Source organism: Lytechinus variegatus, chromosome 1, assembly GCF_018143015.1.
Source record: "Lytechinus variegatus isolate NC3 chromosome 1, Lvar_3.0, whole genome shotgun sequence".
Classification (NCBI taxonomy): domain Eukaryota; kingdom Metazoa; phylum Echinodermata; class Echinoidea; order Temnopleuroida; family Toxopneustidae; genus Lytechinus; species Lytechinus variegatus.
This window is the reverse complement of record NC_054740.1, coordinates 83,216,703-83,241,551: the sequence shown is the minus strand read 5'-3', so window position 1 is coordinate 83,241,551 and position 24,849 is coordinate 83,216,703. Positions and strand designations below refer to the sequence as shown.

At 36.4% G+C, this 24,849-nt stretch overlaps 1 protein-coding gene across 3 annotated transcripts in view; it reads right to left on the bottom strand.

Annotated features, from left to right (window-relative positions):
* LOC121425463 (exostosin-like 3) overlaps positions 1-24,849 on the bottom strand; it is a 64,688-nt gene that overhangs the window by 21,613 nt on the left and 18,226 nt on the right. The window contains exons 2-3 of one of the 3 annotated variants that reach the window (XM_041621528.1): positions 19,997-20,057; positions 11,810-12,160 (exon numbers count right to left, since the gene is read on the bottom strand). The gene's annotated coding sequence lies outside the window, so the exon portion shown is untranslated. Of the gene's footprint in view, positions 1-11,809; positions 12,161-13,180; positions 13,284-19,996; positions 20,058-24,849 lie in introns of those variants that run through there. The other 2 variants (XM_041621543.1, XM_041621535.1) reach the window with 2 other exon arrangements.

The window sequence follows — 24,849 nt, the reverse complement described above, 5'->3', positions numbered from 1 at the left end:
TGAGCGTGCCACAAACAGCAGCTCGGTTGCAAGTTGTCAACATCTTCATCTCTGCCAAAACAGCACGAATCCAGATGATTGCACTTTCTAATGTTGTTCCTCCGAACAGGTACCACACATGCTCACTATTATTTACAAGTATTGACAGAACCTCTTAAAAACACATGCCAGAATTCCAGGTGGCAATATGATAGTAAGGGATAATATTCATGGTTTCTCGTTGGTATATTGTGTTGCAATTGTTCAAATCTTCCTGATCCAGTGACGTAAATCAGAATGTGGGAGAAGTCTTAGACCAACTCAGTAGATTACTGTGCATGTACATTATTTGATTCATCAACTTGCCATTTCAGTGGAGACACAGAAATCAACTTGAATACAAGTACATACCTCCCACATTTGTTGATGTAACCCCCATCACTGGGTTTTTTTTTATAAAAAAACAAAACAAAGCAAGAATATATACTACTCTTGTGTATATGAAGCATATTCTTCTTCAGTCATTCAACCTTATTTAATTGAAAATTTTATGACGTATGATTTACTCTGGCTTCATTTTCAATCAATGTGAGGAAACCGAACCAAGGATCAACTTTGTTGTTTTCAGCAATAATCGCTGAACTTGCCTTTCTACAATCATTATCAACCCACTTCTAGATCCTTCATCCTACATGTATATCCCCCTACCCTCCTCTTATTATTTGCATCCCTATTTAAATATTTAAAGTGTGTTTACACTTAATTATATACAAACAATACTTCATATCAATACATGGAGGAGCCAAGAGCCTAATTACAACATGAAGGCAAAAGATATTCATTCGACCCAACCAATTCAAATTTTTTCAAATTTGATATTGCTGCTTGACAAGTCTATGTACATGGATGATCATCTAACACTGATTATAGGGAGGGCAACTACTGAACTTCCTTTTCACAAATTAGGATGAAATATTGACGAGTTTGGAACTGTTTTTTGGCTGGCAGAGGAATTATGGCTACATACTTTACTGTTTCAGGTGATGACTTTGATCCTGTGAGGAGATGTCTTCATAAATGTCAATTTATTTTTCAAATGAGCTGGCCAAGGTACTCTATTCTGGCCAGAGAACGGGGTCACTTACATCCCATTCACTGGTAGCATTCAACCCTCTATTAAATCTCAAACTTTATTTTTTATGAATTTTTAACAGTGCCGTTTTAGCGCACAAGTCTATGGGAAATGTTTTATGTGCGTGATCCCTGGAGTAGCTTAGTATTAAAGCATTTTATTATTGCGTCACAAAGAATTGGAGTGTTTTTTATATTTTTTATTCAGCCTGATGAGGCTGAAAGAGGCAATTTAAAATTTCAAAACCTATTAAATGAAAACCCCAAGAAGTTTTGGGTACAATTGGTCTCCACTGAATGGTATAAATTTGTGTATTTAACTCTCTTCATGAACAATCCAACAATTAATATTCTTCTTTTTGTTTATCAATCTATCAATGCATTCGTTATTACGATTGGTCGCCTTTGATCTGTAAGTATTAAAGTTGTTAAACTCATCAAGATTTTTTTCTAGAACTTTCCTTTCACAATGGTTGAAATACAAGTCAATGAAAGAGAGCAGACACAAGAATTCAACATTACATTTTTTTCCAACTTGTTCATTATTACCAGGTGGATTTGCATTCATGCTCAAGATTATCTATATTTTAATATCGTAATCAATAGTCCATATGCTAACTTGACACACATACTCCGTGTACCTGCCAATTCATTTCATAATGAAAAATGCAGAACCTCCATGGAAAGGTTAATGAACATTGCACAGAAACATGTTGATCACTCTTGTGGTATATTTCTTTCTTGTCAGAAGTGTTATCATCAATCTGAGTTTTGCTCTCACTTGAAATTCTCACAAATTCATCCCATCCTAGCCATGATGGCTACATGTATGTCAGGCAAGGTTATGACCCAAACAAAGATCCGGATGAAAAGCTGTTTTGGACAGGAGATATGAATTGATGAAAAATAAGTTCTAGAGCTATGGGTTTCAACAATTCAGTATTTTGTAATGTTTTCTTGATAAGCAAAACTATATTGAATTCTGTCTCTTCACATTCGTTTTCTTTTTCTATATACTATATATGTACAATTATTCCACCCAACAAACATGCGTTCTAATCAATAATCACTCCAAAATACAACCATTATTGCCTCAAATAGAGAGAGACATGAGAGTTTATGAGGTAAATAATCTAAAACTCTTCATAACAAAGTGCAATGGCACACAAAATTAGGCTCATACTGAAATCCCAGAATGACTAATTGGCATTTACATTTCATTCCCATGTAAACTGAGTAGTACATTAATGAAGAAACCCTAGAAGCTATTAATGGTCCTGTTTCCACAAGAGGATCCCTATGGAACTAATTTCCGTCACTGGGAGGAGCTCCTCTGAAGGGCGCTAATTCACAGCCCCTTCAGACTATTAGATAATGGACTCTTGATCCATACTGAAGGAAGGTGGTGTGAAAGGGAGTGTTATATGTTGAATGGATCCTTCAGACTAGTAACAAAATATTCTATAAGAAATAATTTTTCAATAAAGGTCAATCAATATTAGAAATTCAGGAGCCAGTTAGCACACTGTGCACCCTTGATAGACCCTCATGTTTGTATCAGTTATGTACAGTCTAGAGTTCCATGGAACAAGAATTTTGTGATACCCATTTAGTATAGCAGTATGTATGATATTTCATAAGCCAATTTTCATAGTGATTTAATAATTTGTTGGGTTTTTGCCACTGCATGATTTCCAATTTTATATGAAGATTGACAATGATTTTTAATACTAATACCAATAATCTGAAATAGTGACAATGATGACTCTTCATACTGATGAATTACTGAAATTAGAATTGTTATAAACATGTGAAAATATCAGTAAATACACAGAAATATTGCCTTGAAAAGTGTACTGAGCAATGTTCATTCAAGAAAATAACCAAAGGTCTATCAACAGAATTCTAGCATGTCTAGCGTGTGAACTGGTGTGTGAACTGCGACGGCAAGGTAAAATGAGATATGGCTTCATTAGGGTTCAGCAATCTATCTAGGGTACTCATTAAACTGTGATATCACTACCCCTTACCAGGGGCAGAAACCACTTAATGCTAATGATTGCCATTACTAGTTCATCTTCCAAGTTCTGCTCCAGTGCACTGTTTACACTACTGCTTTTTCTTGAAATTGCTTTAAAATTCTTGGAACTACTTTACTTCACAACATCATTTCCACTACAACAGGAATAGTTCTATCATGGACCTAGTAGGTCCATGATTCTATCAAAACAGAACGACAACCTTTCCACTAGGTACATGTAGGAAGGAATTCTAAAACGGTGTGGAGTGGACTTTGGACCCTTGGTCATAAAAATATTACTCCTCCGTACCCCTCTCCCCCCTAAAAAAAAACCTGATTGAAAATGTGAATCCCTATTAGGAGTGCTTAAGTAAAAGTTTCATTCTATTATGAATATTTTCATAAAAAATTTTTGTCTGGTATTAAAAATTTGAATCGAAGTTCCTTGCTACTGTGTGGCCATTGGCCAAGTCTTCTGATTAGCAACAAATGATATATTGGGAAGGTATCTTGGAATTATAATATAATGCTGGAAAAAGTGCAATTTGTATAAGAAGAAAAATGTTAATATGAAATTATTTCTTCCTCTCTCACTCTCACGTTCCCTCTAGAATGAGTTGGCAAATATCAAAGTTGGCAAAAAGCTCATAAAGTTGTGGGCCTAATTTAAACCAGCTTCATGTCGACAGCAGGGGGATACATACATGTACATGTAGAGCCAGATATCAAGTCACAAGCCAGTGAATATAGGGGCAGGCCAATTCTATGCATCTCTGCCTTTCTCAGCTTGAAGAACAGCGTGCCTTCCTGATATTATATTTTTAACACCCCAGGTTGGAGGATATTTCCCGGTTATCAATATTGAATAGGTATAAAGAGTGTACCTGAAGATCATACCCTTGTAGGGGAAATCCTACTAATAGAACAGAGTCTAGGCTCCTAGGGGACGATTCGCAACTGCCTGTCATGAGAAATATTACTGATTATGGTTACACACGCTAATACAATTTCTTCATTGTAGTAGAGGTTTAAACCTACATGGATCAAAAAGTTTAAAATAAAAAGGGCAATAAGTAATTGTAAAACTGACAAGCTATGGGAAATAAATGTGAAAATGAAAGAAAATTTAGAGGGACACTCACAGCTCCTATTTTGAATCTTGGTATGAAATTACATGAATATAGACTCCTATGTCTTTGTAATACATGTATTTCATCATGTGATTGAAAATATGACAAATAAATGATATGGAATATAGAACACAGGATCTAGTCAAGGACCTTTCAAGCTCCTTGGTCTAGTGAATCCCTCAAATGATGTCACCTGAAAGCTGAGGTTTGAGAAAAGCTTTCTAAATAATTGTGAGCACATGCAGAACATCTCCAGGTGACGATTTATCTGCAATCTACACCGGTGCCCCTTTTGTGCAACAAGAGAAGGGCATCGGATACGTTACATCCCCATGGCTAATCTTGCGTTTCACATGTGCAACGTTTATGAATTATACATGAGAAGGGAATGGATCATGAGACACGCTGGAAATGCAGACATGTCTCCAATAAATCTCTTTTGGGACCCAAAAGAATATTACTGAAGCTACATGTACATGAAGAATAGATTAAAGTAAAGAGTGACCTTGGAGTTTTTAAAACAAAATTGCAAAAGCATAGTGAAATCGAGATAAAACAAGACTAAAATGGAATATTCCGGATGTAATGAAAGATACTAAATGTGTACATATATCTCAGATTGGATAATACACAAAAGGGAAATATGTGAAATAAGAAAGGATAGGTACATGTATAAAAGAATATTGTCACTAACAATTCCCTGGGTAAAAGGCGACTGGAACATACATGTACATGTAGAAAAAGACAAAAATATGATCAATATTCGAAGACCATGATAAAAGACCAGAGGGGGAACAAAGAAGAAAGAGAATGGGTGGGGCATGGACCCTATGGCCCGAATTCACAAACATGGTTTTGAAAACCCACTGTTGAGTCCATGGTTTATGCAGATTTCCTGTATAAATTACGCTTTATTTACAGCATATATTTAAAAATGTCCATTGCTGATGCAAATTATCTACAGTAAACCATTTCTGAGATGCCCTTTCTTTTTTCCCCTTCTACTTACCATTTTTTTCTCCCATCCTCCGTTTGTTTCTCTAGTCTCCACCTCTCCTAGCTATTTTTCTATCTTTTTCTCTCCCTTCCCCCCTTCCAGTGGTCTCAACAAACTCCCGTTTACACCACCCATAGGACCAAATTCACAAACGTGGTTTTGAAAACCCACAGTTGAGTCCATGGTTTATGCAGATTTCCTGTATAAATTACACTTTATTTACAGCAAAACAATGTCCATTGCTGATGCGCACTTTTGTCAGTGCGCCAAATTGACGCCTGTTACCATGTTTATATACGCTATTTTATTCAAGAGTCCACTGTTTGAAGAGTGGACTCATGAATAAAATAGCGTGGATAACCACGGCAATAGGCGTCAATTTGGCGCACGCTGTGACAAAAGCGTGCATCAGCATTGGACATTTTTAAATATATGCTGTAAATAAAGCGTAATTTATACAGGAAATCTGCATAAACCATGGACTCAACTGTGGGTTTTCAAAACCACGTTTGTGAATTTGGTCCTATGGGTGGTGTAAACGGGAGTTTGTTGAGACCACTGGAAGGGGGGAAGGGAGAGAAAAAGATAGAAAAATAGCTAGGAGAGGTGGAGACTAGAGAAACAAACGGAGGATGGGAGAAAAAAAGGGTAGGTAGAAGGGGAAAGAAAGGGCTTCTCAGAAATGGTTTACTGTAGATAATTTCTTCATGGATTTGTTGTAGAAATGAATTAAGATATTTAATGAAACATTATTTCAGCCTATTATTTACGTCTGGATTGAACAGCCAGAGAGCTGGCATTACAGATCTCAGCTAGGAATAAACTGTAAAACTAAGAATACACTGAAAATGAAACAGAAAGAAAGGAAACTGTCAAGACATACTGTGAGGAAAAGCAAACCATTGAGGCCATTCCTCAGGGGTCTAAAAAGTATAAAAACATTTCAATTTCATGAACAAGTTAGAGATATTAGGTAGATCTATTTAAATAAGGAGCTACAGTCAACAGTAAAATAAAGGTTATTCAAATGTGTAGAAGTTTATGGAGCAATCAATCAAGTTGGTATTGACAGGGAAAGAGCATTAAAAAAAACCCCAAATCAATGAGTCAGCAATGACATCTGTTTAAAACTTCAAGATTATGATAATATTTACAGAGAATGCGTCATAAGGAATGAGGCTGAAGAGGCGGTAATCTCCAAAGAACAAATAATATCATAATCATGTAAATATGAATTCTTTGTTATAGACCCATGCTTCATTTGAATCCCGGCATTTCCTAAATATGAACGGGTTTACTATGTTGACATCTGAAGATATATGACGGCAATAAAAAAGCAGGCAATGCACTATGTAAAATATCAGCAGGCCTTGGACTTTAAGGAAAGGTATAGCGTACTTCCTATCAAATGTATTTGGTTGACATTTGATAAATAAGCGAAAGGCATTGAGCTAAATGATTGCAGGAAATGAAACATACATATTCCATTTCCATTTGGGTGGTTTATCAATTGACAAACATGCACAATCTTCTGAATAGTACAGGTACGACCATCCAGCATTGCAAGCTATGTTCTCTAAAAAAAAAGACTACTACCAATCTATAATACTTTTATTTGGAATCCATTGAAATATAAAGACTGAAAGGGATATGGATACTTGACTTGAGCTTTCAATTCAAACTAAATATCACAGGTCACATTCGTATCACTGTATGCCGAAAGTAGTGACGGCTAATAAATCAAAGAAAAAGTTACAGCTATTCTGACAGATAAAGATAGAAACCAGAAGCAAACAGATCAGGAAGTCAATATTAGTCAATAATCTTTGTGTGAAAGAATAATTCAAATTGTATGTGTACATAGCCAAATGAGATCAGTACAAGATCTAATTGTGGTCTTGTAGAGAATAAATTACTTTTAAAATCAAATAGATATATTCCCCCCAATATTTGGGGAAATTTGATTGGTTATGAAACCTCAAGACTACCTTTGAGTAATTAGAAGTGACAAACAAAGCTGCACTTGGAAGTTAGATAGTGATATCAGAATACAGCTGGGAGTGAACTTGGAGAATAGAGTACCACACCTTCATGAGTTGGAGTTCATCCAAAACATTTGAGAGCTGGCTCACCTTAAAGGACAAGTCCACCCCAACAAAAAGTTGATTAGAATAAAAAGAGAAAAATCAAGCAAGCACAACACTGAAAATTTCATCAAAATTGGATGTAAAATAAGAAAGTTATGACATTTTAAAGTTTTGCTTAATTTCACAAAATAGTTGCCGTATATGGACATCTTGCTCATCGCGGTGTTCAAGTTACCTGAAATTACATTGATCTAATAGCCATGTTTATGTAAGTTTTATGAAATAAATACATATAGAGATGATTTTTCTCAATAAAATTCTTGAAATCCATATTTTACTGTTCGAAATAGACACCAGATATGAAATACTCCAAAAATTTGTTTTGCCCAATTGATCGTGGGCCCGGCAGCCACTGTGCAGCGCCAGATCGACGAGGCTCTATCCCTTTAATTATTGACCGCCAAACAGGGTAGCAGCAACTCCCATCTTTTAACGTCTTTTGGTCTTATGAGGCCAGGGTTTGAACCCCCCGACCTCCCGGTTTTGAAACGGATGCTCTACCAACTGAGCCAACACACCGGTGTTATTACGATTAAATTACGATTTTGTAAAAAAAACAAAAAAACTGCCATATTTTGGTTGCAAAAACGTAATGGTTGGCAGGTCTGTTTTTCCTCTTGAAATTCATCATGGATAAGGTGCATGAATTATAATTCTACTGGATGTCTACATGAAAAACTTTAAGTCAAGACATTTGGCAAGACATGTTTGTCTCCATCTTCTCCACTCCACTCTCATCATAATTTCTCCGTCTAATGCCGAGTTTATCCCTTCACTGATATTCAACCCCTGCGGAAATATGAAAATATATATCCTCTGAACATTTCATTTCAATACCTGCTATTCAATGCTTCCACAATAAATTCCTTTTTTCTTCATGATCTGCACCCTCCCCCGTTCCCTTGCCGCTCTTTCTCACTCCCATTTTTGCCTCTCTTCTTTCAGCTGAATGTGGCTCCACTCTCTACCTTGTAACAGCATTTTCCTTCTTTAGTCTTTTTTCTGCTTTTTTTCTTGTTACCTTCATGCACGTGTACATATCTCCACCTCTCTATTTCTTCCACCCTCTCCCCTCTATTTCTCATTCCCCCTCTACTCGAGTACCATCGCCTCCCATTATCTCTTCCTCCCTTCTATTTGTGTCTCTCCAGCCAGTTAGATGATTGCCCCACCCCCTCTCTCCTCTATTTAACAAGTTCTTTTGATCTCAGTGCTCTAACGAATCAATTAAAATTCTATTCTTTCTCTTTTTTGTCTCTCTGACCCTTCCTCCCCTCCTCACTTTTCACCCCACCCTCCCTCCCTTCCCCTTACATCCTCTCTCTCTCACCCTTTTCTCTATCATTCTCTAAGCCATTCTGTCAGTCAAGTTCAACTCTGGAGCAAATGTCAGTTTCGTGCTGACAATTGCCAGAGAACTGATCCTTTATTGCACATGCAGCCATCTTCTGTTAAAGAAGGTCAATGAGAGCTATGTATCTGAAGAAAACAGTAGCAATAGAACTCATGAGCTAGCTAGAATACATGTATTTTCTGATCAGACTGTATACATTGTACATGTTCAGGCATTTTAATAACTTAACCCCCCCCAAAAAAAAAATGAATCAAAGGAAAAACCTACTCACAAGAACACTGATTTTTTACGTTTAAAAAAATTGTAATTTCCATTTCTGAAAACCTGTAATTTCAAACTTGATCCAAAATGGAAATTTCATTTCATCATAGAAAATGTACACAGCAAAAACATGAATTCCATTTTAGTGATAGGTAAATTCACTTATTTTCACATGAAAAGTAAAGAACCAAAACAGATTTCCAATAAAATGCAAAATCACTGTACTCACAAATATTTTTGTGACATATAATAGCCTTTATTATATAATGCACGTAAGTGCGTGCATGCAGGGCCAAATAATGAACGATGTGCGAAAAGAGCCAATGGATATACCGCACCAAGGTATGCAGGACCAAGTGCAGTACATGTACATCCATTTGGTGAGTCGTGCACGGAGTTCATTATTTAGGTCCTCTATGCACAAGAATGCATGCATTATTTGTTTTATACAACCCCCCTCCTCCCCCATGTTACCGAGTTGCCCCAAATGCTATATTTGATCTAAATTCAAGATAATTCTAGATAATTCCAGACCTTGTACTATCCTGCACTCTGACGCCAGAGTGCAGGATAGTGCATTTTGGATGCAATAGTGCGATTCGCTGAATATCATGAGATTACAGAACATTCTTGGGAGTTGTATAACATATGCCTCTTTCAAAGTCTGATCATGAATATGAAATAAACATTTAGACCTACGTTATTTCTTATATTCTTCCCATCTTTGATAATTTCACAAAAGGGTTTTAAGATCTTTTTTAAATTAAACAAGTGGAATGCCTCTGGCCGTCTCACCTGCATCACGCGGTTCAATATAGCAGCAGTGCTGACTTTGAATACTACTCTAACTCGCACAAGATGTTCAGTGATACATGGTTACTCTTATGTCCACTTTTTATGAACTAGACCAATAAACTTACAGAGATATGATGGTTATTCAACAAAAAACCCCAACATGGCCAAAGTTCATTGACCTTACATGACCTTTGACCTTGATCATGTGACCTGAAACTCGAACAGGATGTTCAGTGATACTTGATTACTCTTATGTACAAGTTTCATGAATCAGATCCATAAACTTTCAAAGTTAGGATGGTAATTCAACAGATACACCCAATTCGGCCAAAGTTCATTGACCTCTGACCTTGGTATGTGACCTGAAACGTGCACAGGATGTTCAGTGATACTTGATTACTCTAATGTCCAAGTTTAATGAACTAGACCAATAAACTTTCAAAGTTATGATGGTAATTCAACAGATACCCCCGATTCGGCCAAAGTTCATTGACCCTAAATGACCTTTGACCTTAATCATGAGACCTGAAACTTGCACAAAATGTTCAGTGATGCTTAATTACTATTATGTCCAAGTTTCATGAATCAGATCCATAAACTTTCAAAGTTATGATGGGAATTCAACAGATATCCCCAATTCGGCCAAAGTTCATTGACCCTAAATGACCTTTGACCTTGGTCATGTGACGTGAAACTCATGCAGGATGTTCAGTGATACTTGATTAACCTTATGTCTAAGTTTCATGAACTAGGTCCATATATTTTCTAAGTTATGATGACATTTCAAAAACTTAACCTCAGGTTAAGATTTCGATGTTGATTCCTCCAACATGGTCTAAGTTCATTGACCCTAAATGACCTTTGACCTTGGTCATGTGACATGAAACTCTAATAGGATGTTCAGTAATACTCTTGATTAACCTTATGGCCAAGTTTTATTAACTAGGTCCATATACTTTCTAAGTTATGACGTCATTTCAAAAACTTAACCTCAGGTTAAGATTTGATGTTGACGCCGCCGCCGCCGCCGTCGGAAAAGCGGCGCCTATAGTCTCACTTTGCTTCGCAGGTGAGACAAAAAACTACACTTTGTATACATGTACTTGTAGTCAATGTGTAAAACATTGTTTCACTGGATAAGATCTAGAATTCATCGACTGTTTGTAACTGGGAAGAAACCTTGAAATCAATTTTGAACTATTCATCAAATGACCAATTGCCCCACAATTTTACCATAGACTCTCATTCATCATGCAGGACTTATATTTCAATAAAATAATATCTGATCCCGACCATTCTGGATTCTCATTTCCGGCCCTGAATGAAAAGCTTTTAGTATGTCAAGCTCATATTGCTTGGAAGTGAACCAAAAATGAATTTCTACTTTCAGATTTCCAACAGAGCAATGGCAAATAAGACACACAAAGATGGGATGGAGGTGAATGTAGGTCAACAAAAACTTGCACCTTTTTTTCATGCTGTAATCTGTAAAACCTTCCAAAGTTGCATCAAGAATGTAATCCAAGGTAATAATTATTCAATATGTACATTTTATATACATGTACATTTCGTTGTCATGAAACAAGCATGTTTTTGTTTGTGTTTACGCACGACCCTAATATTGTCATAGAAGATTTTCAGTTTATTTCCACATTTTCTTTGTGTTTTATAGTTTTTAACTTATCTTTAGTGTAATAACTTATACTTGCATTAATTGTAGTGTACGAGAAATAATTTAAAAAATCTTAACAATTACAGATACATCAAAAAAGGAAATATGCCTACTGAACATCATACGACGCATGGATGTACACATGTACATCACTAGATAGCAAATTTCAAAGGTATACAAAAATAATTTTGATGATCTCATATGAAACAATTGATCAACAATAGATGAGAGCATTCTATGTGTCTTTAGGATTCAATAGAAACTGATTTCCATCTACCCAAAAGGTTAGGAGAGTAAATCAAACGGAAAGTTCTTGAACTTACACCACTGCAATTTCCAAGCGGGACTTGCAAGGTTTCTTGTTGTTTCTTCAAACAGGTCCTCAGAGGAGTTGAAAGGCTTTTTTAAATGTTATGCAGCAAGAAGCATTGGCAGTCTAATCTCTGGCTGAATTGTGCTCTGACAAACACAAAGTTAAATTGCTCTGTATGATTCCCTCAGCAACACTCGGCAAGACTCTTCCTTCTCTCATCCGTCACATCGTCAGCCTCATTCTCAAGTGCTCTGCTTCTCCCATTAGGCAATCTAGCTACAAGAAATGAGACAGCCGCCGCACACACCAATTCCACGCATCAAATCGCCCTCACCGCGGCTGTGTAATCAAGCCTTGCAGTCTGTAAGAAAAAAGACAAATTAAGTGCGGACAAACAGGTCTCTCGGGCGAGCCTCTCTGACAAAACCTAACGAGTCCCCAGGCATGTCTTTGTACTTTCACGCCAACGTTACGCCATCGGGATATCGTCAATCCTACTTCCGCCTCCAAGGTGTCGGGCTGGTGTGAAAAATGAAGAGAGGCTCAACGATTTTCTGATTAGCAAACAGCCGGCAGAGAAAATGAGAGAAAGAAAGGACAAAAAGATGATAGGCTGATGAATGACTTTGGTAGGATGGTGACCTTCAGCAGAGTTACTTTTTTCGTTTGAGATCATTAAACCAAATTCCAATGTTCATGAATGATAACCATAAAATTAGCAGTTCGTCACATGCAAGACTCGCATGTATTGAATGCTTTACTTTAAACCTCACTCTTTCCGTCTGTAACTTGCACTCTGACCAACAGTGGAATAGAATTGATCTAAATCAATCAAGAAATTTATATTAAAGAGTTCTATTCAAACTTGTAAAAGATAATGTTCACTTTGTTGAATATCTGAAATAAATGAATGAAATGTATTCAAGGTGATTTAAGAATCTCATTTCAAACGAGAAATTTCCCATTTACACATGTATTATTAGCCAAGTTCATAATCTATTAATTTATCTATTTCTATAATATTGAATGAAGATAATGATTTTCGTTGCATTAATCACCATTCTTGATAATGATCTTGGAAGCAGGTCCATGTGATAATCAACCAGACGAGGAAATGTCAGGAAAGCATGGAGGCATACATTTCCTGTTTTTCATAGAACCCTCAGGCATTGAGCTCTTGAAATAAAAATCAAACAGGCCTAATTGCTCATATAATTATATTGGGCTTGTTTCTTTCAGTACTTGCAAATACATGTATCCCCCCATTTCCAATTATTTAATTAGCCCCCCCCCCCACCAAAAAAAAAAAGAAATTATATGTAACATTGCACACCAACAATTAATCAAAAACCACATTTCATATAAAGAGAGTATTCCTTACCTTTACAGGCATTGGTCTTTGAAGGAATTAAGAAAACATCATAAGGATCTTGCAAGTCCTTTTTAGAGGAATTTGTATTCCAATAATTACATGCAATGAGCACTACCAAGAGAAATACAGGCCTATTTTAGATGCCAGCATGTAAAAATGAAAAGATGAAAGGTATATTTTCATTCCATGGTATAAGAGTACCAGCACCTAGTTAAGCCCCAGTATGCAAATTATGTATCAGATTACACTATCTTGCATGTGATGACTTAAGGGGGGGGGGTAGACAGCCATCGGTCGTTATTGATCTGGTTCACATTTCAGATGTACTTGGATAGTATCATGATAAACCAGGAAGATGATTAAACTATTGGCCCTGTTCTGTTTGAAGGCAATTTTTAAGTGTTTTTCTAAAAACAAAATGCACCTGCATAGTTGCAAAAATCCCAGGGGTTGCATTTTCTCTAAAGGTCCGTCTGCAACATCCCGAGTTTTCAAATTAGCACGCTATTTCTGATCCAGCAAATTATCCCGATCTGACAAATCTCGAGATTTTTTGCAATGGAGACGCAATTATCGCGCTAGTTCGCAGGATTAATCTCGAGATTGCAATCCCAAGTCAACTCGGGATTATTTGCAAAATAGCGCGCTATTTTACAAATTATCCCGCTAATTCGTAGGTGCAGATGCACTCGAGATTGGACTCGACGTAATTTATTCATGACGTCTGTCCATAATGTAATTCGCGTTTCACTTCTGCCTTGGTCAAAACATTAACAAATCGGGATCGTACCGAAAGCATGCGAAAGTCAACTTTATACAAACGAATAGCGTTCATCAATTCCCCAATCAGCAACTATGGTGTCCCACCAGTGAATGGATTTTGGGAGTGACCAGACTGATGGGGAAGGCGCTCATTATCCAAGATGGTCATAGTCAATAACAACACTGACAGCAGTGTCGTCTTATACCCCTTTCATAAACCCAATTATGCGGCTAATAGCAGCATAATTTGGTCATAAAATCGGAGGAGGACCAGAGTTATCCGCATTATTTTGATGATGCAATTATCCACATAATAGCAGCATCGGGACTAGATCTTGACTTTATGAACGCATTTCGAAAGTAATGCGGATAATTGCCATAGAGCGGTCACAAGGTCACCCTTTTCCAACGCAACCGCATCGGAGGGGGTGTGTGCGGTTGCAATGATGATTATCCTCCTTTTCCAGGACGGGCGCTCGTAAAAATAGTGCAGATTATTTTCGCAAAATGTGAGCAAATAGCATTTCTTTCCACCTCTCTCTCTCTGTCGTTGCCTCCTTCTACGCCATAATATTTAACAAAGAATACATCTCTTCTTCACTCGCTGAGCACGGCTGACCCGAGAGGATTGTTGCATAACACCAGTCCAATTTGGCGAAAGTGGTAGTGAAAGGAGTACATTGATTGCATATCGCGGGAAGTTATTCAAAAGCGTGGGCCGTTGAAACTCCAAGATCCGAAGTGCGCATGCTCGGAATATGGGGCCTGTTGCCTCACTCGAGCAGAAATCGCTCTTCTTGCAATGATGGAGACGGGGTTTCTTGAATCTCGAGACTAATTGCGAAGAGGGCCGATCGGGCTAAAATCTCGAGATTGAGCAAACTCGGGATGGTGTAGCACTGCCTCAAGAAGCACCAAGAGCTGATGTAAATTACAATGTACCAAATGTGAATGACTAAAAATAAAATATAGTTGCATATTTGATGTACATTGTATGTTCACAGACAAATAGGGGTTTTGAAATAAAAATTCACCAGAGTTGATTTGCATAGTTGGCATTAAGAAGTGAAAGACCAAGATATTGAATGTTTATACAACAAATGATTTAATCTTCTGTAAATATGTATATTGAGCTCTATCTGAAAATTAAAATAAGATGAAATTCTGATAGATTGAATACGATCCGTAGATAACTTGTAGTACTCTTAACTCTGGTGATGATACTACAACCAATTTGTGGGTGGTACATGTAATTAGGATCATACTCATCATAGTAACATCCAAATCCATTAACCACTTTCCTACTGGAATTGGGTGATCCCTGCATAATACCTAAACTAACGATGGAAATCTCAGAATCCAGTACCCATTGGGTTAATCTAAACCTGCTATGACCATTCGACATTGCTATACTATTGATTTGTCTGTGGAATGGAAAGAAGGGCTTTCACTCTGGTCTATCGATGGGATTAAAAACAGCTGACAAAATATAGAAAACGATTGCTTTCAAATTAATCATCCTGCCTTATTGTGCCTGCTTTTCTTATCTTTACCTTCCCTTTTGTCTACATAATATACAAATCCCTTTTGCTAAATGTAACATGGATGCACACTAAGCATGAACAGTAGGCCTACAAATATTCTATAATCTGCAAAGTGTATTCTTCAAGATCCTAAAAAGCATCAGTGCCACGGAAATGTGATCTATGTAAATTCAACCCAATCACATTCAATGTAATTTCCCAATGGTCAATAAACCAATTATAATGCTTGAGTACACAAAGTAATTAATTTTCAGTCAATGATTCAATTTCTTTACGGGGGGGGGGGGGTAATCACTTCTAGATGGCCAGACTCGGAGGCTAGGTTTCATGAATTGAAGGTTTGATAAAAATCCATAAAGAAAGAGAGTTATTAAATTTAAGAATTTTTCATTTGTGATGTCACATGAGAGCAGCTCACCTGTATGTACATTATGAATTCCTTTAATATTCCACTTTTTTAATGGAATGTGATGAAAAGAAATATTTTTTCTTATGACAATAAAGGGGGTATGAAATGATTTGTCTGATGACATATGCACCCCAGAAATAAAATCAATTTCCTTCAGTCTCCTCCCCCTAGCATTGCTTCCCTCCCTGTATCCTCTGCTCCACTCCCCATCCTTTCCCTTTTATCCCTTTTTCATCCTTACCCCTCCATCCTCTCCTTCCCAACCCCTCCCTCCTCCCTTATAATATACATGTATATGTACTACAAAACATATCAAGATGAAAAGCAGAGGACATTCCTGACATATGAAGCAATCTGTTTACATCTGGATGTCACAGGTCGTAAACATTTGAATGTTATGATCATATTCATTCAATCAGACGGGATATCCTCTAGATTACCAGCTACAGACAGCAGTCTCCATAAAGCAAGCATACATAATACATGTATGTATTGGGGCTACATGTATGTATATCAAGTACAAACACAGTACACAGTCTAATTTGGCCTGATTGGTCCCGGGGAGGGGGGCTACTTACATTGACGAGTGGATACCAGGCGCGACCAAAAAAACATGTAAAAAGGATGTCTTTTTCACGATAGGGCATGTTATGTACGTAACGTGATAAGGGTGTCAAAAACACAAAAATAATGAAAAAAGGGTATCTATTTAGCTAGGAAAATTACGTGTTTAGGGTCGAATTTGCGGGGATGATATTAAAAACAAAATTAAAATGTTTTATAAAGGATGTCCTTTTTACCCCAACACTTCGTGTTTAGAGTCCAATTTGAGCGAGGTGTAGAAGGTGGGGTCGTACTAAACCAAATAAGGTAAAACCGACGACCGAAGGACCCGTAAAATTAAAACATTCCTGTACTTGTTCATTTCAGGGAATATTTACCAAGAGTATCGTTTTGTTTCCAATACTTATTAAGGGTAGGGTTTCACAAGCCAATACTTGTTAAGGGGTGCATTTTCAAAATATTGAAATTACGTGTTTAGGGTGCTTTTCGAGACCCCATGGTCGCGCATGGTATCCACTCGTGAATGGAAGTGCCCCCCCCCCGGGATTGGTCACTCAACTTCATTGCAGCACAAACACTCTCGGAAGTCAAAACCACCCCTAAATGAAATGCTTTTTTTTTAATTTGCCAAAATAAAACCAAATTCAAGTGCTCTCTGTACAAGTAAATTTTATGTACATGTGCAGAAATTGCCCAAAGCAGTGTGAAACCATACATGAACATACTAGATTGCACAAAAATCCAGACCAATATAGGGAAAAATGTCCTGTAGAGTGTAGCCCTAAGAATTAAGTGAATATACCCTTTCTCCTATTGTGCCCCTTTTCTAAAAAAACAACACCATGCAAATCGGATGTAAAATAAGAAAGTTATGGAATTTTAAAGTTTTGCTTATTTTCAACAAAATAGTTATATGAACAAGCCAGTTACATCCAAATGAGAAAGTTGATGATATCACTCACTATTTCTTTTGTATTTTATTATATGAAAAATGAAATATTTTTATTTTCTCAGCATTGCCGTTCTTTTTATATCATTGCATTGATAATATAATTCCGAGCAATTTGATACCCAATTTAGCTCTCTACGACCAATAACGAAATTAAGTTTGTAGCACGTGTCCGCGCGAGCTCTCACTATAGGCCATATATGGGCAAAAACATGCCTATTGAAAATTCACTGTAGCTCTTTAAATAGTCCGTTGACCCCCATTTTTTTTCATATATCGATAGAGTATGAGTTGTAGATTTGATTTCATGTCACCAGTGTCCCTCAATTTGATCATGACGTCATCAAAATGGTGTCGGAAGTCAAAATATCCATTTTCCTTGTTATGACGTCATAACAACTGTGCAAATTAGGCTTTAACTTAGTGAATATTGGTCAATTTTCGCCCAATTTTCGATATGATGTAGCTTAGGTCTTACTCTTCATGAGTTATTGCCTTTATTTTTCATTTTGATAAACGGATTATCCTGAAAATTGCAAGTAATAAAGGCATGTCATTTTTACTCAATTTGTGTGTAATCTCTATGGGACATGACTTTTTCTCAAAACTAGATTCGACATTCCTCTATTTCGTGAGCCATATCTCCATTGTTTCTTGTCAGTTTTCCCTGAGCTTTTAGTACGTCGTAGCTGAGATTCTGAGTTTTCGCAAGTGTGCCCTCCATTTTTTGATCAGAAATACGGGCATGACCCCGGCATCTGATCAAAAAATGGAGGGCAAGTGCAAGTGTGCCCTCCATTTTTTTATCAGATGCCGGGGTCATGCCCGTATTTCACTTGCAAAATTGGATTTCAGATCCTCTTGTTTTGCTTATGTGTAAAGTCTATGGGAAGTGTGTAGCTCAATGGGTAAGGCATCAGACTTGCGTCCTTAGGGTCCATGGTTCGAACCCAAAAGTGGACATCATTTTTTTTTCTTTTCAACATTTCGCAAATGTTCCTTAATCACCATTACAAGGTACATAAGTTCAAATATCGCACAATAAAATAGATTAAAATCTCTTTTAATAAGCCTATAACAATGATGTACAATGTGTATCGCCTACTCCTACAAGTATTTCACATATTCTCATTTCCCTCTTTTCACGAGTATTCAACATGTTCTTTTCGTAATAAAAGTTCAGTTTTCAATATGATGATCGTATTGATCTCAATAAACATGGTGATTATATTTGTGATAATGAAAATCAGAGACAGATCACCTAATTCGTCCTCATGACGAATTAGAATTCTAGTTGTAATAATCAATTCTTTGATTGTAGACATCTACATGTACATGTACAGACAGACAAATCAAGAAAATAATCCTTTACTTTACAACACAGTTCAACATCCCTTCAAATGAACGTCTGAAGAACATCCTTTTATAATTTAGTTTTTTGAAAGAAAAGGAAAATCTGTATTTTTCATTGGCCAATGAAGGCATTTTTAATTTCCTTTCATACAATTCAGACATTCTAACGGACGCTCTCAGTTAATATATGCCCGGGGGAGGGGGGGGGGAGGGGGTGACATATAGTCATAGTTTTTATTTTGGATAGACCCCTCTCAAGCCTATCATCTCTTGCTGTCCTAAAACAGTACATGTTATCATTCGAACTTCTGTTTTTGCTGAGATAATATATACATGTAGCTTACAATGGCAACTAATAGCTACATACAATACACTCAAATTTTTAGCCTGTTTAATACACAGAGAAAGATACACTACCGATGCAAACATTTACATGTAATTCTGCAGCTGGTAGTTATTAAAAAATTCATTATTTCAATTTTTGATAAAATGTAGCCTATCTGCAGTCATGTAAGGTGTATATTAAATCATTCAACTCTAACTAAACCTAACCAACTCTCATAATCAAATTCAAAATGGTTTCTACGGTTATAATCAAGTTTTATTCAGCCTTGAGCACTAACATTGAAAGTGAATTCAATTGTTACATTGGTGAAAATATCAGCGCGGTAAAAAAATAACAGTAGTACAGTCCTATGGAAGCACAAGGATTATTCCCAAAATTTCCGAGGCAAAATTGTTTACTTGTGACAGCTTTAACTTTTCCGCTAAGTGCTGATATTCAATTGTTGCTAACAGAGATAACAAAATTGATATATTGTGGAGATATCAAGTTTTTCAAAATATAAAGAAAAATGAGCAAGAAATGTCCTGTTCAAATCACAAACTTTCTATACACTGACGATTCCAATCAAAGCAAAACTGTGAAAAGGGAAGGTTCTATCAATTCTCAGTCAAAAAAGAATGAATCAAAATAAGGGCTTGTTGGAAAGATTTCCACATATTTTTTTCTTGTTTCTTTCATAAAACCAAACTTTTTTCACTTTAAAAATCACAGAACCATATGCATTCTAATTTACAAAACTAAAAAACCATACATCCTGTATGATAAAGTCTCAGAGAGAGATAAAAATGTTATTCTGTAGCAAATCAAGAATGAACGATCAATAAAACATAAACTGATACAAAAAACAAAGCAAAGAAAATGGTGGGAGACAAAAAAAATGTAAAAATATCAAACTTACCATTCACTTTATCTATCAGCATAGGAATACATATAAGTACAATGAAGGCTGGCTCGTTTTCCTGAAATAAATTAGAATTAAAAAAAGACATCAGTTAGTCATACCAATGAAAATACATGTAAATCCAAAGATAACACCAGTTTCATAAAATTCCATCTTACAATATACCAGAAATGAGTACAAGGGCTTACACATTTCTATAGCTTAAAAAAACATTGATGGGATAGGTTTGTGTTCAATCCTTCTATTGAGAAAGGTATTACAATGGCTGGCCCCACCAAATTTCACACAGTCTTTCTAAAGCGATCAACAGAGTCATTCAACGACTGACAAGGCCAGCAGTGAATCTAATGGACCAAACTGAACAGTACGAAAAGGTCCAAAATGATCAAATCAGAGGCCGACATGTATACATGTATGTATTCTCTTGAGCATGTACAGTGCATGTAGGCTATTGAACTACCCAGTGCATTATATCTATAATGCAGAAATAAGCCCCTCCCCCTTCTTTCCATAGCGATGATATTGCAGGTACAGGGAATGGGTCTGTCCAGTGAACTTGCCGGAGTCACTTATCTAGGTAATTAATGATTACAGCATTACACTGAACTTGTAGTTTATAAAGTCAAGGACTGGTGAAATAGTGGGTGGTAAATGGGTAGTCATTCTGCTTCATGAAAATGAACTTCATATTTTTCCAAGGCAAAAATGGGTAACAATAAAACAATCATGATAAATCATTAAAGAGCACAATTGAAAAGGCCTATTGTGTAGCAACATTTCTCAGTCTTCTCCAAGTGTGCTTAAGATAAACAATCTGCATCAAACACATACAGTGTATTATGCAAAATTTCTCTTCATCTGAACGGGACGAACTTTCAAGACTGAGACTCTCCTTCCAACTTCATGCTATTTCATCCAATGTTGTTAGTCATCAACTTAAAAGCTCTTCATTTTCACCAGCGGCAGAACCATGTATTTGGATTAACCACATATTGCAATAGGAAATGAATGGCAACCCCTGAAGCGGATCAATCCACATGCCTATTTGTTTTGATGTAGTCCCACATGTAAATTGAGATGCAAGTACTCTGCAGTTCAAACAATCCTGTCTATCAGACCACTATGACGTTTGTCAATGTCTGTCTTGAGTTAATTTCGGCTGGTTGCAATCATCTCTGTCAATGACTCCATTAAAATAGGCTATGGATAAAGGGAAAGACTGATAGAGACATGTTCAGTTACATGTACAAACAAAAAATGGGAGAAAGAAACGTGATTCTTATCTTTCTACATTACATCTCAAATGAGATTTTTTTTTACATATTCAAAATAAGGAATTTCTTCATCTTCAGAAATTACAGGTGTATAAAAAACTAAGTTTAAAGACTGCGCATATCTTGATACGTTTTAGGAAGAGTCAAATAAATAAAATCAGTGCTTCTTTTTTTCCAGCAAGAATGATTATCAAAGAGCTTCTTCATCACCAATTGAATACTGTTTGTAATTTAAATTTCATATACATGTAGCTAAAGGTATACAAAATTCAAATATCAAGTACCTTCAATAAATACTGTTTTGTGAAGTCCCATAAAATTCTAAATATTTCATAATAAGCTTCCTTATTACCAAAAATATGCATTTTTATCAATTTTATTATTAAATTATGCTTGTTTTCCCCGTTTTATACATAAAAATGTCAGTAAGGGTGGTTTTTACCTATAAAAAAATCCAAAGGAACATTAAAAAATATCATTACATGGAGGAGTACATTTTCAAAATGATAAACTATCAAAATATACATCCCGGCTTCAAGGTGTTATCTTTGGTCCCACACATAATGAACTGTGTTTGAGTTTCCCGCTGTATGCATTTAGAAAACTGTTATTCTATTACTCCTCGTAGTTCCAAATACACTGTTTCCATTTATTTGATCATCAATTCAATCTAGCTTCCAGACATTTTCTCTCACAATACAATGTCTCTGGAAATACTCATTACTAAGAACCGGAAAAGGGGGAAGAATATGAAAGACGAGATGATAAAAGATAAAGTACCTTACTTTTAAAATGAGAACAGTCCTCCAGGCAATTTAGAAATAAAAATGAATCTGTCGCTTCTCATACACTAACTACTAGGGCCTGATGGAGGCACAGGGAGGTCCCTTTTCAATATCTGCTAGAGTGTCAGCCAAGGATTTGTCATCATTCCTCACAGTCTAATTAATATATCTCAATTTTTTCAGGCAAGCAAAACAAACAATTGTTTTATCAATTTCATTCAGTTAATTCACAATTCTTGATCTTTTTTTCCATAACAAAACCACATTTTATAGATGATGCATTTATACACTCCTTTCTGGTAAAATTTTCTTGAAGAACCATTTTATCCTCTGAATCAAATACCTAATTATTGGAAATTTCAAAGTAACAGAACATTATAATAACAGGAATTCAAAAACTGATTTTTACTTTCAAGTCAGCAACAAGTAGCCAGGGATTAGATTTAAAACTTGGCACATGCTCATATTCTTAATAATGTGCACCTTGAAATCAAGCTACAAAATGAAGAAATAAAAAGTTGCAATGTGATTATGAGAGTAAGGACCTATGTGATTTTTAGTATCAACTGTGAGCTGCAAATACATGTATATAGAAAGCAATTTATGGAATTCATAATATGAAAAATAAGGTGCAGAAGCACACACGCGACACAACAAAACAAAAGCTTCATGAGTCATATCTGTTTTTCTAAATCCTTTAATACTTTTCTCACACCTTTATTCATACTGTACGTTTATATAATCTTTCTGTGTTTTTTTTAAACCAACTTGACCATGCCATGAGGGTAGACTCAATGTTTAGTATTGAGGATTCATTAACTGAAGTACACTACTTACAGCAGAAGTGTTTTCATGAATATGGATACACATCTCCAGTAGAGTTCTGATCAATCACGTTATTGATCAGCCACAAGTATCCAAAATTAGTACCTACTCATGCGACCCATCTGTGAATAGAGCTATGAGTGACAATCTGATCTTTATCTGCTATTGCTAATGGCAGAGAGCTTTAAATGATCGTGTGATTTTAAAGATAAAAGCTTCCACCACCCTACCTACATGTATGACACCCATCAAGCATTTCACAGCAGTCAAATATATTGCTGTACACATGCGTGACCAAAAAAACATGTTTAAACTTTAAAGGGTTGTTGTTTCAGTTACATGTATGGACGCGGATAGCGTGTGCTCTCGTTAAGGGTGTCAAAAACACCAATTTAAAAAAAAAAAGTGGGTCAACATATTTAAGGCATATTTTTTTTTTAAAGAGTAGCCAAATGTGTTAAGGGTATATTTTTTCCCCAAGCTTTTGGGGGTTTAGGGGTCATATTATGGTGACAACTTGTTTAGGGGCCAAAATGTGTAAATGTAGCGTGCGTAAAAAGCTGTTTAGGGGGTTATTTTGCACTCAGAGTAAAACTCATTTAGGGGGTGTTTGGAAATGATTTTGTCACACATGTGTAAAGCAATACATTTGACTGCCCCCCCCCCTCCCCCGGGCATTTCATGGTGGAAAGCTGAAAATAGGTGGTTTCAGACCGCCTCGAAGTTCGCCAGTTCCAGGTATTCTCTGATCGGGAAATTTACCCCGATCAGAAAATACCAGGTATTTTGGTAATGTGAAAGCAAACTACGCGTAATCTCCCCGAAAGAAAATACCCGCTAAATAGTAGGTACTTGGCGAAATTACGAGAACTTTTGCGGGGATTTTTCCAAGGTCGTAGGTATTTTGGCGATGTGAAAGCAAATTACGGGAACTTTTAGCCCAGCGTGTCGTTGGTCGTCGTTGGGCGCGGGAGCTGTGGGTGGCTGCTGGGCTAGTGATTTTGAATCTCGCGCCTTGCCTGCTTATCAGACCATACTGCGCATGCTCGAAACTTCAGGAACTTATCCCGAAGGGTATGTTTCAGGGCGGTGTGAATGCAGGAATAATTAACGGGTATTTTTCAGCCTAAAAAAGTTCTCGTAATTTAACGGGGATTCTTGTGATCGAGGCGGTTTGAAACCGCCTAGCGATCATGGATGAAATAAACAGCTCCCCCTCCCATCAGCAGGACTAATCCAGAGCACATCATGTACTGTAATGTCCATGTTATAAAGCAATTCACTTTTCATTCTTCGTTGCATAATCATCTTCAAAGCCTGTGTTACTACAGGAGGAAAGAATAAGTGCAAATTCAAACGTTTATAATTCACTGGAAACAGAAAGCAAATTGCAATTTGCAGTACAGGCACGTTGAGATCTTCAATAATACATTCTTTACATTATAAGATCTTGAATAATACATTCTTTACAATATAACCTTCAAATAGTTCTTTAACAATGAGGGATGAAACAAACACTTTTTCTTGAATTTTTACAAGAGAACATGCATTTAAATTCTGAAGGACAAATTCACATCAAGCCCCTTTTCAAAAAGGAACTCTACCCAGATTTCAACTTGGCTATCAATAAGACAAGAGATATACCTAAATCAGAAAATAAAGAAATATTTCATTGAAAGTTTGATGAATTAATAAAAAAAAATGCTTGAAACCAAATAAAACTTTTTTTCAAACTTTCATGCTAAGCTTCTCTCATATTTCTACTTCATAGGAACCAACTTGACATCGTGGTTGACTTACCCTTCAAATCACGAAGTTAAGAGTACAAGTAGCAGCTTTGAGTTTACAAGTTGACCTACTGGTCACTGTCAATGTCACAGTCACTTCTCACAGGAACTACTCACACGTAAATGACCTGAGAGCCTGTCACAGAAAATCACACATCCATGAAGCTTGCAACTATTGC